Source organism: Arachis duranensis, chromosome 4 (genome assembly GCF_000817695.3).
Source record: "Arachis duranensis cultivar V14167 chromosome 4, aradu.V14167.gnm2.J7QH, whole genome shotgun sequence".
Taxonomy (NCBI): domain Eukaryota; kingdom Viridiplantae; phylum Streptophyta; class Magnoliopsida; order Fabales; family Fabaceae; genus Arachis; species Arachis duranensis.
Window position 1 is genome coordinate 41,047,123 of NC_029775.3, and position 18,611 is coordinate 41,065,733.

Consider the following 18,611-nt stretch of genomic DNA (forward strand, 5'->3'; position numbering starts at 1 on the left):
TTACACTTCCACCCCATAGTTGTTTATAGTTTAACATAGTTGAATTGATCCAAAGTTTCTTTCTTATAGGCTAAGATCTTCCATTATGGTTCTATTAGTCTTATTACCGAACCGTGCAAATCAGCACACATTGCTACTGCAAAAGCTGCGAAAGATGCTGGTGTAGTTCTATCTTATGACCCTAACTTGAGGCTTCCTTTATGGCCTTCTACAGAGAATGCTAGAGAAGGAATTTTGAGTATATGGAAAACTGCCGATATCATTAAGGTTCTTCTTAGTCTTTTTAGTTTCCAATAGACTTTTTGTTTTCTTTTTCCAGAACACAGATTACTACTGGTGACCAAAGTCCTAAACAACCAGTCTGATTATTATCTTTCAGATAAGTGAAGAAGAGATTTCTTTTTTTACAAAAGGCGAAGTTTGATACGATGATGCTGTTGTTCGTAAACTATCCATCCAAACCTCAAGCTGCTTCTTGTTACTGAAGGTGCAGATGGTTGCCACTATTACACCAAGGTAACCCTTCAAAAGAGGCAACATAATCATCTAAACTTAGTTTCAAATTATCTAATACTTGTTTTTAGCCACCCTCTTGTGTATCTTCAAAGGCGGTGCCTGTAACAAGTAACAACTCACTTGTTTCTGCACATATTCTTGTCAGCTTTAAAATTGAAAACAGGTTATTTGACTTATTTCTAGCACTATAGATGTATAAACCATTCTTAAGAGTTCGGTTATCTAGGAAATACCACATAAAACTATTAGAAATAAGGCTTGCCATTTATTTTATTTTTTAAAGTTGCAAAGGTTAATTTATTAATTCCCATGTTCCAAATCTAGCAGCCTTATTAGTTGGAATGAAAATCATATAAACAATATCAGAGATGTCTCATTACTAATTTAGTCTATTATATTAACCTTAACCAAGAAACAAGTCTTGAAAAAATATTGGTTCTAACAAAAAGGTATGCTGCAAGTTATATATTTTCTAGGGTATTGTATGATAAATGTGCAATTAGTGGATTGATTTAAGAGTGGAGAGCAAGAAGAGGAAAAGGAAGTGGTGAAAGAATATTAATTAAATGAGTAGAGAGGTTGGCATCAAAGAGAGAGAAGGTAATTGATTTCGTGTCCCATAATAAAACCAATCCTCTTCTGAATTTGATTCAATTTTTTCCCAACAAGTTGTATTTGATGTATGCATAGAAATATATATGTTTATGGTTTATCTCATAGTGTATTGTACTAAATCTAAAGTGATAATAGGATTATTTGAATAATTTTTTGGTAGACATAATCAAGTCATAAGTACCGTATTATTGTTAAATAGTGTACTATATTGTTTGAAACTTGATTTATATAATTGATATAATCATTGTGCAACAGGAGAAGTTTATAAAAAAGTTGGCATCAAGCCCAAGATGTCGAGGCTCAAGAACAGGGAATGGAGCTACCACCAATTGATGAAGACTTTATTTGTGAGGAAGTGTGTGATGGGCAAAAGAAGAATCGAGTTTACGAAAAAGAAGAACCACGTTTACAGAAAATGGCATTCTTTTCAAACTCTATCAAGTCTGGAACCACTTCTGCCAATTCTATATCTGGACGAGCATCTTAAATTCAAAATTCTGTTCCTGATTTGTGATACACTTTGTTTATGTTTTGAATTATATTGACTTGCTTGTTTATAGTACTTTTCTTTTAGTTTGATAATATGATGAATTTGTTTATTTTTTAAAATATTATAAATATTCAAATACAAATTAGATAAAAATTTGTATTAAATTTATATTTATTTTGTATGAAAACAAGTTTATTTTGCAATAGAAAAATCTATAAAAAATTCTATTTTACCTTACTAACGGATTTACAAACAAATTTTCTATCTGTATTTAGAGGTAAGGATGGTTTTCCAAGGTTCCAATTACAGATAGAAAATTTGTCGGAAAATTTGTCTCTAATTACCAATGCAAAATTACCAGAAAATCTGTCTCTAATTACCGACGGAAAATCCGTCGGAAAGTTTGACATTTCAGGGAAATGGAGAAGAAAATTTACCGAGGGAAAATATGTTGGTAAATTACCGACGGAAAAAAATTCGTCGGTAAATAATTTCAGACGAGGTTTTTATAGAGGGACAAAATTCGTCGGTAACCAAAAAGTCGCCTGTTATAAAGACCAAATCTGTCTGTAAATATGTCTGTATTAAGCAATTTTCTAGTTGTGTAACCATAGGGAAAGGGGTAAGGCTAAAGAGGGAAGTAACATGATAGGGAAGGAAGATGTTGAAGTGATGATTTATGCTTGAGAAGTGCGGATATGCTGAATATGTGATGAATACAGGCTATAATGATAACGAAAATGATAATTAATTTTTGAATATGATACCTAGGTAGTAGCAATAGTAGTGGTTGATCCCAATTGCTTTGGGTTAGTAGTTGAAATACCTGGGCAGTAGCAAGGGTTGTGGTTCGTCCCACTTGCTCCGAATTAGTGATTGTGACGCCTAGGTAGTAGCAGCAGTAGTGGATTATTTCACTTATTCTAGGTTGAGTTTATAAACACCCGCCTGAGTAGTAGCAGCAGTAGTGGTTTATTCTAATTGTTCTGGGTTAAGCGGGTAGTAGCAAGAGAGTTGTGACTCAAAGCCACTTGCTTTGTGATGGGGTATTTCTGTCTAAAGTTAGCTACCAGTACATGTCGGGTTTGGTTATATAATTGACAGATGATATCATTAGCCATAGGACAGGCATGCATCATATGTACTTGTATGTTTTGTTCGAGTTTGGAATTTGTTTTGGTTTGCCAAACTGATTAACTGTTATTTATTGCTATCTGAGCTATTTGCTGTAATTGCATCCTACCTGTGTTTTTCTTGTTTGCATTATATGTCTCTACAGCTAAGAGATCCCTCATTTGACGGAGGTGTAACGAGGATAGTTCCACCGGTGTTTAGAGGGTTGGAGGAGGAAAAAATTAGAGTGTAGAGTTAAAATTAGGCTTAGAGTTTGAATACCTTAGACAACCTCCATATTTTTCAGTTTAGTTTACTTCTTTAAGTTTAAATTTGAGTGTTGAAGTTCTAGGAATGTCTCTGGCTTTTCCGGAGCCTTATACATTATGTACGTTGGCACCTTTACCATACTGAGAACCTCCGATTCTCATTCCATACATGTGTTGTTTTTTAGATGCAGGTCGAGATGCACCTTGTTGAGCATTCTGGAGACTCATGGAAGCAAAGAACTATTTTAGGACTTAGTGTTGCATTTTGTTTTTGTATTAATATGTAAATAGAACTCTCTACCTTCTATATATTGTATGTTGTCCCTCTTAAAGGTTGACTTGGAGAAACAGGTATATTTACATTGTATTTTGGGATGTATTTTGGGTTATATATATATGATTTTAACCTTCCTTTCACTTTTGCTTACCCATCTATGCTTATCTTCATGAGTGATGCGATTTCTCTTCCATTTTTGATTAACTTCTCTTTCAAGGCTCCTAGTTATAATTTCCTTTAATTATATTATATAGGTATTTTTATTTTTAGATGTTGTAGTATCTCGCCACCTCTGATTTACAATCTAGGCATATAGCTCTGTGTGGTAGGGTGTTACAGTTAGAAGGAGTTTTTAGCATCTTTTAAAGCTACCAAGACTATATATACAAGCTTTTGGAACCTGATCAAGTGATGAAAGGCTAAAGAAAAAAACAACAAAAAGATGCATCCACTAGAAAATTCTTCATTATTCTCTTAACCCCATAACTCCTACTCATGGAAAAAGAGAAAAATAGTTTGTAATTTAGGACACACATTGTATATCTTTTTTAGATTGAGCTATTTTATATCTATTCCGGGGGTTACTTGAAACGGTGATTTGGGCTTGAACATGAGGTTCGTACTCCTTCTGAGACAGCGTCTGACTTGTTCTGATGCTGAGGTGCCGTTGTCTGAGTTCTTCATAAGAAGGTGGGGGTGGTACCTGCAAGAGACTCCGATGCTTTTTAGTAAGGGGTTGAAGTAGGTTTTTAGTATATTGGGATGTGAATATACCTAAGGGGTGTCAATGTATTTATAGTAGAATAGATAACCATCTTTTGGAGTAGTTCCACCTTTGTTGATGGATAACCATTCTCTTTATTTTGGGAGTTTATTGGGATCTATCTTCTAGGTGAGATAGAGATAGTAGGAGAGATTTAGGGAGGTAGTTACTTATTTAGGTAAGTAAGGCTAAACCTCCTTGTCACGTGCAACCTTTTAAGAGATCGGGTAAGTGGAAGAGGCCACCCCTAATGAGACTTTAACCTTAATTGGCATGACTTTGTGTTTTGGGCTAGGGTATTGATGGGTTGGAAACGAATTTCAACACAAAACTCACCGGCAAGTGTACCGGGTCGTATCAAGTAGTAATAACTCACTTAGAGTAAGGTCGATCCCACAGGGATTGATGTTTCAAGCAACTTTAGTGGGTGATTAGTTTAGTCAAGCTAACATTGAGTGAATTGTGTGAAGTTGATCTACGGAATGTAAAGAGCAATGAATTGTAAATTGCAAAACGTAAAGTGGATAGAAGTTTAAAGAGCAAGAAATGTAAATTGTAGAAACTTAAATGACAAGAAATGTAAATTGCAGTGAATGTAAAGGGGAGTAGGTGCTGGAAATTAAAGGGATCAATAGATCTAGCAATTGAAAATTTAAATTGTAGGAAGAATAAAAGAAATTGGGTGCTGGGATTCAAAACTGAGCAAGATAATATAAATTGCAGTGAATCAGAGAAATGTAAGATGAAGGAAATTATAGAAGAACTAAAACAGAATTGATAAATTGCAAAAGAACTAAAACAGAAATGAAAACTTGCTTTAGAATGAAGTTCAAAGAGGTAATTGAGATCATATTTATAATTCTTGAAATCAGAAACAAAGAAATCACAAGGAAACTCAACAATGGAGAGATTCAAGAGAATTCTCCAATCAGAGCTCCAAAAATCCAAATCAGAAAGAAAGTAGAAGTTGCAGAAGAAGTAGAATGAAAACTAGAAAGCACAAATTCAAATTTGATCTCCAATTCTTCAAATTCAAAAAGGAAAACTAAAAGAGAGAGCTCTCTACTCCTACTGCTCCCTAGTGGAGCCAACCTCCTTTCAAAAATGAAAATGATGCCTTATATAGGCTTTACAAAGTGAAAATGAAAATGAAATTAAAATTAAAAACAAATTCTAATTGAATGAAATTCCTATTCTAACTATCTCTTGTGCCCTTGAGTGATGATAATGGGCTTTGCTTGCTTTGGATTTGAAGAAGAGTGGATCCGGATTGGTTTTTGATTGAAAAATGGACCATGGGACACCTCCAAGGTAGTGCTCGGTTGACAAGGAGAGTGCAGCACTCAAGGCTTGTTTCCTTGGCCCAGGCCTCCTTTGTTGCGTGACATCCCCTGGGCACTACCTCCTAGCGCTCGGTGAATGGAGAGAGCGCAGCACTCCCTTGTTTTTCTTGTGTCTCCCCCTTCGAATCTTGGTGAGGCCACTTTGGTCTATTTTTGCTTGTTTTTAGTCCTTAAAGATGCCTTTCACTTGTGCCTCAATTTCATGCCAAATATGGATTGCCAGATATCATTGAAAAGCTCTGAATGTCATCTTTTCAATGCAACTAGAAGCACATCAATTGGACATCTGTAGCTCAAGCTTTAGCCATTTGAGAAGGCATGGTCATGTTGTGATCGCCCATGTTTAACTTAGTGATAAATCTTGCTTCCAAGCTGAAATGTTTTTCACGATATTGCTAGGTTAACGTGGTTAACCGAGCATTATGAGTCAAGCTTCCTTGATTTGGTCATGGGCCACGCTTAAAAGCATGGCCTAAGGCTCCAAAGTGTGCTCCAACTTCAAAGTGTGCCCCAAAACTCTTTTTTTTTTCCTTTTTCACTTATTTTGTGCTTCTTTACTTCTTTTTCTTCTTGTTTCCTACAAAGTTTATCAAATCAAAAGATCAAATAAATATACCATTTAAGCACCAAAGTATTCAATATTGAAGCACAAATAATCAATTTCTTGTATGAAAGAGCATAGAAAAAACATGACATGTTGACATGTCATCACAACACCAAACTTAAACCTTACTTGTCCCCAAGCAAGAAAAGAATAATGCAATAAAGATTGACAATCCAAGGTAGGAAGGATAGCAAGTTAATTTTCATGGTAAGCTAGTTTTCAATGCATGCTACAATCACAAAGAAATGTAAATGATTGATGCTTCTATCTAGCTCAATTTATGAAATCTTTTCCTTATAATTTTTCCTTGAAACAAGCTTTTGATTTTCTAATTAGCTTTTCCTTTTGGGTGCTTTGCCTCATGAGTTAATAACAAAGCTACGACCTCTAAATGCTTTGTTTTCAAGTATTACCACTTGCTTTAATTTGTAATTGCTTCTTTAAGATTTTCATGATTTCAAAAGATTTTCACAAAATGTACTAGATGAAAACTTCAATTAAATAAAATCTAACGCAATTGAACAACAATTAACCATACTAGCTTCCCAATACTTATATGCACATGCTAAGTTCTTCTTTAATTCCTTGTTTGTTTATGATCATGATACTTTATTGCTTTAAGCTCACAAAAGTCAAGATAGTAGTCATAATGTCACAGCAACATGTTACCATTTAGAAATCAAACTATGCTTATTCATACACACATGCACACATTGAAGATAAAGACAAACATGCAATTTAAAGTGGTGAAAATAAATGAGAGGAAAAAGAACTTTACAACCTTGTAGTTCATCGTCTCTATTGTTGTCCTTCTCCTTCTATTCATCCTTCTTCCCATACCAATACTTAGAATGCTTGCTCATCCTCAAGCAACAATTAGAACAATGGCTATGGGGCTAAGATGGATCATGAATGTCTTTCACAATGAAATGTTAGTAGTACATGTGTTTTAAGTAAGCAAAATTGAGGATAATAATCAATGCACAAGAGACAGAGACATTGTGATTGCAAACATAAGAGGGTGTGCATGATACATTGCATAAAAGACAAGTGGCACACCAAACTTAGTGTGACACTTTCACTTGGAATTAATGCAAGTATCCAGTAAAGATTGGAAGGAAATTTTGTTGCATAGCAACACCAAACTTAGAATGCAGTCACATGTCCATTTTATTTAAACTAAGACTAAGTAAAAGAAACTTTTATTTGTTAACTACAATCACCAAGTGAAGCATCTGTCATGGATAAGGATTTCTTGGTGAGGTGTTAACAAAAATAGTTAAGCAGCAAACTAAATGAAAGCATTTAAAAACAGAAAAATGACTAAGGCAAGTAAAATGAAAAAGTGTCAAATCAAAAGAGAAAAATAAAACTGCAGATGCATTATGATTATGCAGACAAGTAGTGTTGCTTGAATAAATTGCATAGAAAATAAGTGGCACACCAAACTTAGAATCTTAGTGTGACACTTTCATTTTTGATTTGATGCAATCATCCAAAAAGATTGAAAACGATTTGTTGCAAGGCAACACCAAACTTAGAATGTAACCATATGCCAATTTATTGAAATTTAAACAAAGCAAAGAGAGAAAATAAACCAAGCAGATGAAAGAAATGTTACCAACAGTTGACATATTCTTCACTTTCTTCCTCTTCTTCTAGTTTGTTAAGAGGAATGACCTCAAGGGGGAGAAGATTCAGCTATTGTCCCTTATCTTGGCCTCTCCTCAGCAAGCTTCCTTTTGTAAATAGCTTAATTGAGCTTGCTTGCTGGATTAGAGACAGAATTGGTGCTCTTGCTAGTTGCCTTCACTTCTTTGGATTCAAGACTTGGTTGCTGTGTGATTATTGGAGTTTTATCTTCATTCAGAACCTTCTGAGTTGGTGGTTCAATGAGCCCTTCCCCTATGCACTTTTCTGCTTCAATTGATTGTGATTTCTCTTGAGTGTCTTCCTCACTTTCTTGCTCCTCCACTCCTTTCTTTGCACTCAACATTTGACTTAATAGCTCTTTCATGGAGGAGGTTTGTTGATCTTCCCAACATCTCTTCATCTCCTCTTCATACTATTAATCACATATTCAGTTGTTGAGACTTTTTGGTCCAGAGGAGTTTGAGGAGGCTGTAAGTATTTAGGTTCTCTTGTCATCTTAAGTGCAGTTTCAAGTTCAAATATTTCCACCACCTTTTCCTTCCTTGTAATTTCACTTGACACAGGGACCTTGTGTTCTTGTTTTTCCATTTCCTCCTTCCTTGCATTCAACAATTGTTCTTCTAGCACTTCTATATTTTTGAGGGAGTTCTCAAATCTCTGTGCCTCCTCCTTATATTTTTCAAACATGGTCTCAAGCTTTGAGAGGCCTTGGTTCATGGAAATTTGTGTGGGTGGTAAGTTTTGAAAGGGGCTTTCTGTTAAAGCATGGTCAAGTGATGACATCTTTGGATGAATATCATATGGAGCATCAGAATTCCCTTCCCAGCCACCATTAGAATAATGACTTGCATCATTTTGTGGTGGAAAGAAATATCCCATATGATTTTCTTTCTCATCTTGTGTCTCTGAAGCAATTCTCCATGGATTGGAGTGCTTAGAATTTGTATTTTCTTTGTGATATTCCCAGCCACCATTAGAGATTGGTGATAGTGGGTAATATCCCATAAAATTTTGTTTGACCATAAGATGAGTTGAACTCTATTTGAATTTTGTAAAACACAACATCAATGAAAATTGAAATTCATGTCACAGAGAAAGAATTTCTTAGTGAGGCAATAGCTCAAACACCTTGCTATCAACTTAAAACAGAGAACAAAAACAAAGAAAATGCTTGATCTAGACTTCTCACCCACTTAATCATTGTTGATATAAATCAATCCCCGACAACGACGCCAAAAACTTGATGGGTTGGAAATGAATTCCAACACAAAACTCTTGGCAAGTGTACCGGGTCGCATCAAGTAGTAATAACTCACTTAGAGTGAGGTCGATCCCACAGGAATTGATGGATCAAGCAACTTTAGTGGGTGATTAGTTTAGGGTGAATTGTGTGAAGTTGATCAACAGAATGTAAAGAGCAATGAATTGTAAATTGCAGAAAGTAAAGTGGATAGAAGCTTAAAGAGCAAGAAATGTAAATTGTAGAAACTTAAATGACAAGAAATGTAAATTGCAGTGAATGTAAAGGGGAGTAGGTGCTGGAAATTAAATGGAGCAATAGATCAAGCAACTGAAAATTTAAATTGCAGGAATAATAAAGGAAATTGGGTGTTGGGATTCAAAATTGAGTAAGATAATATAAATTGCAGTGAATCAGAGAAATGTAAGATGAAGGGAATTACAGAAGAACTAAAACAAAATTGATAAATTACAAAGGAACTAAAACAGAAATGAAAACTTACTTTAGAATGAAGTTCAAAGAGGCAATTGAGATCAGATCTTTAATTCTTGAAATCAGAAACAAAGAAATCACAAGGAAACTCAACAATGGAGAGATTCAAGAGAATTCTCCAATCAGAGCTCCAAAAATCCAAATCAGAAAGAAAGTAGAAGTTGCAGAAGAAGTAGAATGAAAACCAGAAAGCACAAATTCAGATTTGATCTCCAATTCTTCAAATTTAAAAAGGAAAACTAAAAGAGAGAGCTCTCTGCTCCTACTGCTCCCTAGTGGAGCCAACCTCCTTTCAAAAATGAAAATGATGCATTATATAGGCTTTACAAAGTGAAAATGAAAACGAAATTAAAATTAAAAACAAATTACAATTAAATGAAATTCCTATTCTAACTATCTCTTGTGCCTTTGAGTGATGATAATGGACTTTGCTTGCTTTGGATTTGAAGAAGGGTGGATCCGGATTGGTTTTTGATTGAAAAATGGACCATGGGACACCTCCAGGGTAGTGCTCGGTTGACAAGGAGAGCGCATCACTCAAGGCTTGTTTCCTTGGCCCAGGCCTCCTTTGCTGTGTGACATTCCCTAGGCATTGCCTCCTAGCGCTCGGTGAATGGAGAGAGTGCAGCATTCCCTTGTTTTACTTGTATATCCCCCTTCGAATCATGGTGAAGCCACTTTGGTCTATTTTTGCTTGTTTTTGGTCCTTAAAAATGCCTTTCACTTGTGCCTCAATTTCATGCCAAATATGGATTGCCATATATCGTTGGAAAGCTCTCAATGTCAGCTTTCTAACGCAACTGGAAGCACATCAATTGGACATCTGTAGCCCTTTGAAGAAGGCATGGTCATGCTGTGATCGCCAAAGTTTAACTTAGTGAAAAATCATGCTTCCAAGCTGAAATGTTTTTCATGATAATGCTAGGGTAACGTGGTTAACCGAGCATTGTGAGTCAAGCTTACTGGATTTGGTCATGGGTGATGAGCAGATAATTTATACACTTTTTGGCATTGTTTTTAGGTAGTTTTTAGTAGGATCTAGCTACTTTTAGGGATGTTTTTATTAGTTTTTATGCTTAAAAGCGTGACCTAAGGCTCCAAAGTGTGCTCCAACTTCAAAGTGTGCCCCAAAACTTTTTTTTCCTTTTTCACTTATTTTGTGCTTATTTGCTTCTTTTTCTTCTTATTTCCTACAAAGTTTATCAAATCAAAAGATCAAAGAAATATACCATTTAAGCACTAAAGTTTTCAATATTTAAGCATAAAAAATCAATTTCTTGTATGAAAGAGCATAGAAAAAACATGACATGTTGACATGTCATCAGGTATAAATAGTGCCCCTGCTTGACTCCAAGCTTTCATGAGGTCGGGTTCAAGCATTTGTGCAGTTTCCTTCTTCGGGTACGCCGCCGTTTTGAGATCGGGTTCTCGACGTGTTTTAAAATTTTGAAATGTTGCTACTTGATGATGTGTGATGAGCGAATAATTTGTACGCTTTTTGGCATTGTTTTTAATATGTTTTAGTTAGTTTTTAACTCCAAGAAGAGTCTCTACACGAAAATGCTTCAATGCTCAGCCCAAGCACACACCAAGTGGGCCCGGAAGTGGATTTTTATGTCATTTACTCATTTCTGTAAACCCTAGGCTACTAGTTCTCTACAAATAGGACCTTTTGCTATTGTATTTTTATCTTTAGATCTTTGAATCTTTCAATCATCTTTCAATCAGAGATCTTTTGATCATGTTTTTATGATTGAACCCTCTTTGGGAGGCTGGCCATTTGGCCATGCCTAGACCTTGTTCTTATGTATTTTCAACGGTGGAGTTTCTACACACCATAGATTAAGGTGTGGAGCTTTGCTGTACCTCAAGTATTAATGCAATTACTGTTGTTCTTCTATTCAATTCAGCTTATTCTTGTTCTAAGATATCACTTGTTCCTCAACTTGATGAATGTGATGATCCGTGACACTCATTATCATTCTCATCTATGAAAGTGTGCCTGACAACCACCTCCGTTCTACCTTAGACTAAGTGGATATCTCTTAGATTCCTTAATCAGAATCTTCGTGGTATAAGCTAGAATTGATGATGGCATTCAAGAGAATCCAGAAGGTCCAAACCTTATCTGTGGTATTCTGAGTAGGATTTGAGGATTGAATGACTGTGACGAGCTTCAAACTCGCGATTGTGGGGCATTAGTGACAGACACAAAAGAATCACTGGATTCTATTCCGACATGATCGAGAACCGACAGCTGAATAGCCGTGCTGTGACAGAGCGCATTGAACATTTTCACTGAGAGGACGGGACTATAGCCATTGACAACGGTGATGCCCAATATACAGCTTGCCATGGAAAGGAGTAAGAAGGATTGGATGAAGACAGTAGGAAAGCAGAGAGATGGAAGGGACAAAGCATCTCCATATGCTTATCTGAAATTCTCACCACTGAATTACATAAGTATCTCTATCTTTATTTTATACTTTATTCATAAATCATTCATAACCAATTGAATCTGCCTGACTGAGATTTACAAGATGACCATAGCTTGCTTCATACCAATAATCTCCGTGGGATCGACCCTTACTCGCGTAAGGTTTATTACTTGCACGACCCAGTGCACTTGCTGGTTAGTTATGCGAAGTTGTGATAAAGAGTTGAGATTACAATTGTGCATACCATGTTGATGGCGCCATTGATGATCACAATTTCGTGCACCAATGTGGCGCATTTTATGCGGTTGTTTTGCTTGGGCTTCATGTGTAGCATTAAAGGAGGGGTGTGAAATATCTTTTTTCCCCTTATTCCTTATAAAAGCTTAAACTCTACAATCTTCCTTCCTTTTCCATTTCTGAAAGCGCTATGTATTTCATCGTTTCCTTTGTTCAAACCCTTTCACCCTTATTTTTCCTCCTTTGTTCTTGCATTCAAGAATTTCTTATCTTTGAGGTTTGGAAGACTTTATTGGTTCTCTTGAAGTGGAACATTCGTGTTTTTGCTATTTGACGTAACCTTCTCCTTTCATGTTGCACCCAAGGTTGGTGCTGTTACCTACTTTTGTTGTCTTTATTTCGATTGCTCTGGGTGGTACTTGTATTTACTTTGGATGATACTTTGAATGATAATTTGAAATGTTGTTGGTGATGGGAGTTTTGCATTTCCTTTAGAATTGTCACTTCTTTTTTGTTCTTGAAACTATTTGCTGTTTGAGATTGTTGCTACGAACTTTGATATGTTTTTGTACCACTTTTGCTTGTTTGGAAGCAATGCCATTTTTTTATTTGGATTTTTGATAATGATTCATTACGTTTATGGGATTTTATAAGAATTGTAGTTAATTGTCTGACTTTTTGACTTGTTGTGACGATTTTTCTTTAGTGTGTTGTATTTGTAGGTTTAGCTTTTATGTCTCGATGTAATTCACAATATGTCGACCAAAGTTCCCTCTCACTTGACCTGGGTAGATATTTCTTTTCTTACTCCCGTCCCCGTTATTGATAGAGAGTATGCCGAAACCTTTCGTAGGTACCATATGTTATGTGAAATTTGGGAGGATGAGAGGTACTATGAAATGGTGGTTACTGATCCGGAGGAGAGGATGTGTTTTCCTCCACTTAATAGGTCAGAATGTCCTTCTTTTATACCTATGATTGCTTTTTCACTAAGCTAGGAGTTAGGCTACCTTTTTATCTGATTTTGAAATTGATGTTCTATGGGCTTGCAACGTTGCTCCTACTCAACTACACCCATATCGTGGACTTTTATGAAACAATAATGCTCCACATCCATGCAAAATCCCTAACTAAGTTATCCAAGCAATTTTTTCTAGAGGTGCCTCCTCTATCCCCAACTCGTTTATGATACACGCGCTCTAACATATGAACGTAAACCTTATTTGCTGTGACGTAAACCTTTTCTGCTCAATGTAAAGCTCTCATAGTTCTTTTGCTTGTGTCTTTCTTCTTCATTTTCTTCTTTTGATCTACTTACGTTGTATTTATCTTCTTCTTATTCTTCTTCATTTTCTTCTTTGATCTGCAATAGTACTCATCTTCTGAATTAAAACAATGAATGATTCAACTTCAAATTAATTGAATGAGAGCAATTTGGATTATTATTCTAAATCCTATCAAGCGGTCAAGGTTTGGATTATTCAATTTTGAATTGAATTGAATGGAATGCAGTTGTTAAACTAAATTGAATTGAATTGAATGGACGCATGTATTCTAAATTGAATTGAATTAAATTGATAATCTTTAAATTGTAGACACAGGTGTTTTGAATTTGATTTTATATACTGGATAATGTTCCGTTCATTTAGTACTATACAATTGTTTCACCTTAATAACATGTTCTGTTCATTATGTAGACATCTGTTCGAATTTGAATTTATATAATGGATAATGTTCCATTCATTTAGTATTATATAATTGTTTCACCTTAATAACATATTTGGTTCATTATGCAGACATCTGTTTGAATTTGAATTATATAATGGATAATGTTCCGTTCATTTAGTACTATACAATTGTTTCACCTTAATAACATGTTTAGTTCATTATGCACACCAGGTTTGTTGTGGATGTACAATTTATCCCAAAGGTCAGGATGACTTTCAAGACACTAGAAGAAGTTAGAAAGTTCTACAAAAATATTTTAAACTTGCCATTTTTCTACCAAAATAAGGAACATAACTTGAAAGGAAGATAAGATTAAGAATCAACTAATCGTATGCAGTAAAGAGGGGAGGTGAAAATCCAAGATATCTCCAACTCTGAAACAAATCCCTCAGCCAGCATAAACTGTCCAGCCAAGATCTACGTACACATAGTAAAAGACATCATTCTTTGGACAATTTTCAAAGTTGTTCTGAATCATTCACACCCCTGCTGTCTAGACTAGGCAGAGATGCTCAAACAACACAGGAAGCTAAGCATGTTCATGCGTCGCACCATCGAAACCAATGAGGAAGCCAGAATCAGACCGAGCAAAACTTACCAATCATAAGTAGCAGCAGCTAGCAATCATCGGGAACTAAGTTTTATAGAAAAAGATGTGAGGAATTACATCACAAGGGAAGTATGGAATGTTTCCGAACAAGATGATGCCAAAGAATTCGGGAAGTACTTATTAAGAATGAAAGAGAATAATCAAAATTTCTTTTTCGAGCTCAACCTCGAAGGCGATCACTCCATCAAAAATGCATTCTAGGCCGACGAAAGAAGCAGGCTGCATGCGAGTATTTTGGAGACGTGGTTTCATTCGACACCACCTACAGCACATATAGGTATTCGGTTCACTTAAATATAGTTTTAGGTTCACAGACTCTATGAATTTCGGTTCATAATTGTTTGGGTGTGTCCATTTATGCAGGTACAATCTGGTTTTTGGTTCTTTTGCGGGCATGAATTACCATGGTCAGTCGACACTTCTTGGATGCGCCCTGATGAAAACCAAGGACATCCAATCATTCAAATGGCTATTTGAATGTTTGCTCCATTGCATGGGAGGGAAGGCACCAAAAGGCATCCTCACCGACCAATGCGCATCGATGCAAAGGGCCATCGAGATGTGCATGCCAATAACAATTCACCGGTGGTGCAACTGTCACATCATGAGGAATATCCCAAGCAAACTAAATGGCTACAAGTGACGCGAAGAAATTGAATAGGAGATGAGCCACGTCGTTTGGAACTCATTCACGAAAGACATATTCGACAGAAACTGGAACGATTTCCTCACAAAATACGGCCTCGGAGGCAACAAGTGGCTCTTAGGTAACTGATATTTTAATTCAAATTATTTTTGTGCTGTTACTTTCTCGGTTAAAACGTGCATTTTTCAACAAGTTTACACACGCAATAGCTCCTTGAGTCAATTTGTGAAGCAAGATGACAATTGCCTAGCAAGCAGAGAGCAAAGAGAGAGAGATTTCGATGCTGCAGATTTTCACACCGTGATATGATGTATGAGCATCTTTCCTATCTTTTCCTAGTGAATTTACGTTTGAATTATTATGTTTAATCAAGATTTAAATAATTTTTAGCCACTATGAATTTTACTTTGAGTTGTGTGTAATTCTATTTATTCAGGTAGCATTCGTACATAATTGACGAAGTTTTATAGAAAAAGAAAAGAAAGTGATTGATGCTGTCAACCTTGACCTCCGTGCACTCCAATGAGAATAACTTGAGCTACAAAGATCTAATTTACATGATTCTAGTGGCATTGGAAAACTAACTTCTTGAGCTTTCCAATGATGTATAATATTATACACTTTTTTGATACGGAAAAATTAATCCATATAACTACCGGCAAGTATACCAGGTTGTATCAAGTAATAAAACTCACAAGAGTAAAGTCGATCCCACGATGATTAAAGGATTGAGCAATCAATGGTGAATTGATTATTCTAGTTAGACAAACAGGGTGTGATGATAAGCAAACAGGAAATGTAAATGACTTGAAATTAAAAGAAAGAAAAAAAAGAAGAAGGAAAGTAGATGACAAGAAATTAAAGTGCAAGAAAGTAAAGTGCTGGAAAAGTAAATGGCAAGAAAGAAAGGTACAAGAAAGTGAACAACTAGAAAGTAAATGACTGAAATGACAAAGATAGAAAACATAAGGGGTTGGAGATGTTGAATTGTTGATTCCTTTTGAATCAATGGGTCTCACTCCTTCTCAATTATATGAAGTAGATCTTTGGCGGTTTGTAAAAAATTGAGTTCCAATTCCTTGGCAACCCAATTTCTCTTAACACAATAAATTGCCAATTTCTTGATCTAATTGTTCATGAGAAGAGGTTAAGTTCAAAGTTCTAACCCATAAGCCACACAACCCTTAGGATCTCAATTCAAAGCGGTTATATGTCACATACCAACTAAGAATGTGTTGATCAAAAGAGTTATGAGGGAGAAGCTCCAAACTGAATCCTATGATCCCTTTTCTATGGCTCACATAGGGAATCAAGTAGATCTAAACCCCCTTCCGGTAGTGAATGGATCTATGAAGCACAAAATCTTTCCCTTAGCTACAACAAGCAGATTTAGAAGAAGAATTTCATTAATTCACTAGGATCTTGATGAGCAGATAATTTATACGCTTTTTGGCATTGTTTTTATATAGTTTTTAGTAGGATCTAGCTACTTTTTAGTATATTTTTATTAGTTTTTGAGCGAAATTCACATTTCTGGACTTTACTATGAGTTTGTGTGTTTTATGTGATTTCAAGTATTTTCTAGCTGAAATTGAAGGACCTGAGCAAAAATCTGATTCAGAGGCTGAAAAAGGACTGCTGATGCTGTTGGAATCTAACCTCCCTGCACTCGAAATGGAATTTTTGGAGCTACCAAAACCCAAATGGCGCGCTCTCAATTGAGTTGGAAAGTAGAAATCTAGGGCTTTCAAGAAATATATAATAGTTTATACTTTATCCGAGTTTAGATGACGCAAACTGGCATTCAACGCCAGCTTTCTGCCCTATTCTGGCGTTAAACCCCTGAAATAAGTTGCAAGCCAGAGTCAACCGCCAGAAACAAGTTACAATTGGATTTCTGCATCATTTACTTATTTCTATAACCCTAGTAACTAGTTTAGTATAAATAGAACTTTTTACTATTGTACTAGGGAGCTTTTGGAACATCTTTGGACGATTGTTCACGTTTTGGGAGGCTGGCCATTCAGCCATGCCTACCCTCTTTTCACTTATGTATTTTCAACGGTGGAGTTTCTACACACCATAGATTAAGGTGTGGAGCTCTGCTGTTCCTCGAGTATTAATGCAAAGTACTATTATTTTCTATTCAATTCATACTTATTCTTATTCTAAGATATTCATTCACACACAAGAACATGATGAATGTGATGATTATGTGACACTCATCATCATTCTCACTTGTGAACGGGTGATTGACAACCACTTCCGCTCTACATGAAGACAAGCTTGAATGTATATCTCTTGGGGTTCTAATCAACGATTCACATCGACTCCCCTCTGACAATGGGGCATCTGAATTCGAGATTAGAGTCTTCATGGTATAGGCTAGTATCCATTGGCAACATTCTTGAGATCCGGAAAGTCTAAACCTTGTTTGTGGTATTCCGAGTAGGATCTGGGATGGGATGACTGTGACGAGCTTCAAACTCGCAACTATAGGGCGTGGTGACAGACGCAAAAGGATAGTAAATCCTACGATCGAGAACCAACAGCTGATTAGCCATACGATATCTGTGCATGGTATTTTTCATCCGAGACGAGAAATTCGATAGTTGATTAGCCGTACAAAAACCGTAGAGGACCATTTTCACTGAGAGGACGGGAAGTAGCCATTGACAATGGTGACACCCAACATACAGCTTGCCATGGAAAGGAGTATGAAGGATTGGATGAAGGCAATAGGAAAGCAGAGATTCAGAAGGAACAACACATTTCCATATGGTTATCTGAAATTCCCACCAATGAATTTCATAAGTATCTCTATCTTTATTTTATGTTTATTTATCTTTTAATTGTCAAAGCTCCATAACCATTTCAATCCGCCTGACTGAGATTTACAAGATGACCATAGCTTGCTTCAAGTCGACAATCTCCGTGGGATCGACCCTTACTCACGTAAGGTTTATTACTTGGACGAACCAGTGCACTTGCTGGTTAGTTGTGCGAAGTTGTGAAAAAGAGTTGAGATTACAATTGTGCGTACCAAGTTGTTGGCGCCATTGAGATCACAATTTCGTGCACCAATTTTTTGGCGCCGTTACCGGGGATTGTTCGAGTTTGGACAATGGTGGACGAAATTGTGATCCATATTCTCTTCAAGTTGTTTGTCTTTGTATGAAATCATTATTATGGCACTGGTTGAATTCACAACTCCGTTCAACTAACCAGCAAGTGTACTGGGTCGTCCAAGTAATAAACCTTACGTGAGTAAGGGTCGAATCCACAGAGATTGTTGGTATGAAGCAAGCTATGGTCACCTTGCAAATCTCAGTCAGGCAGATTAAAATTGTTTATGGGTTTTCGACAATTGTAAGTTAAGGAATTAAACAATAAAAGGGATAGAACACTTATGCAGATTCATTGGTGGGAATTTCAGATAAGCGGATGGAGATGCTGTAGAGCTCTCGGACGCCTGCCCTCCTACTGCTTCTACTCAATCCTTCTTACTCTTTTCCATGGCAAGCTTTGTATAGGGGTTCACCATCAACTGTGGCTACTTTCTTCCTCTCGGGAAAAT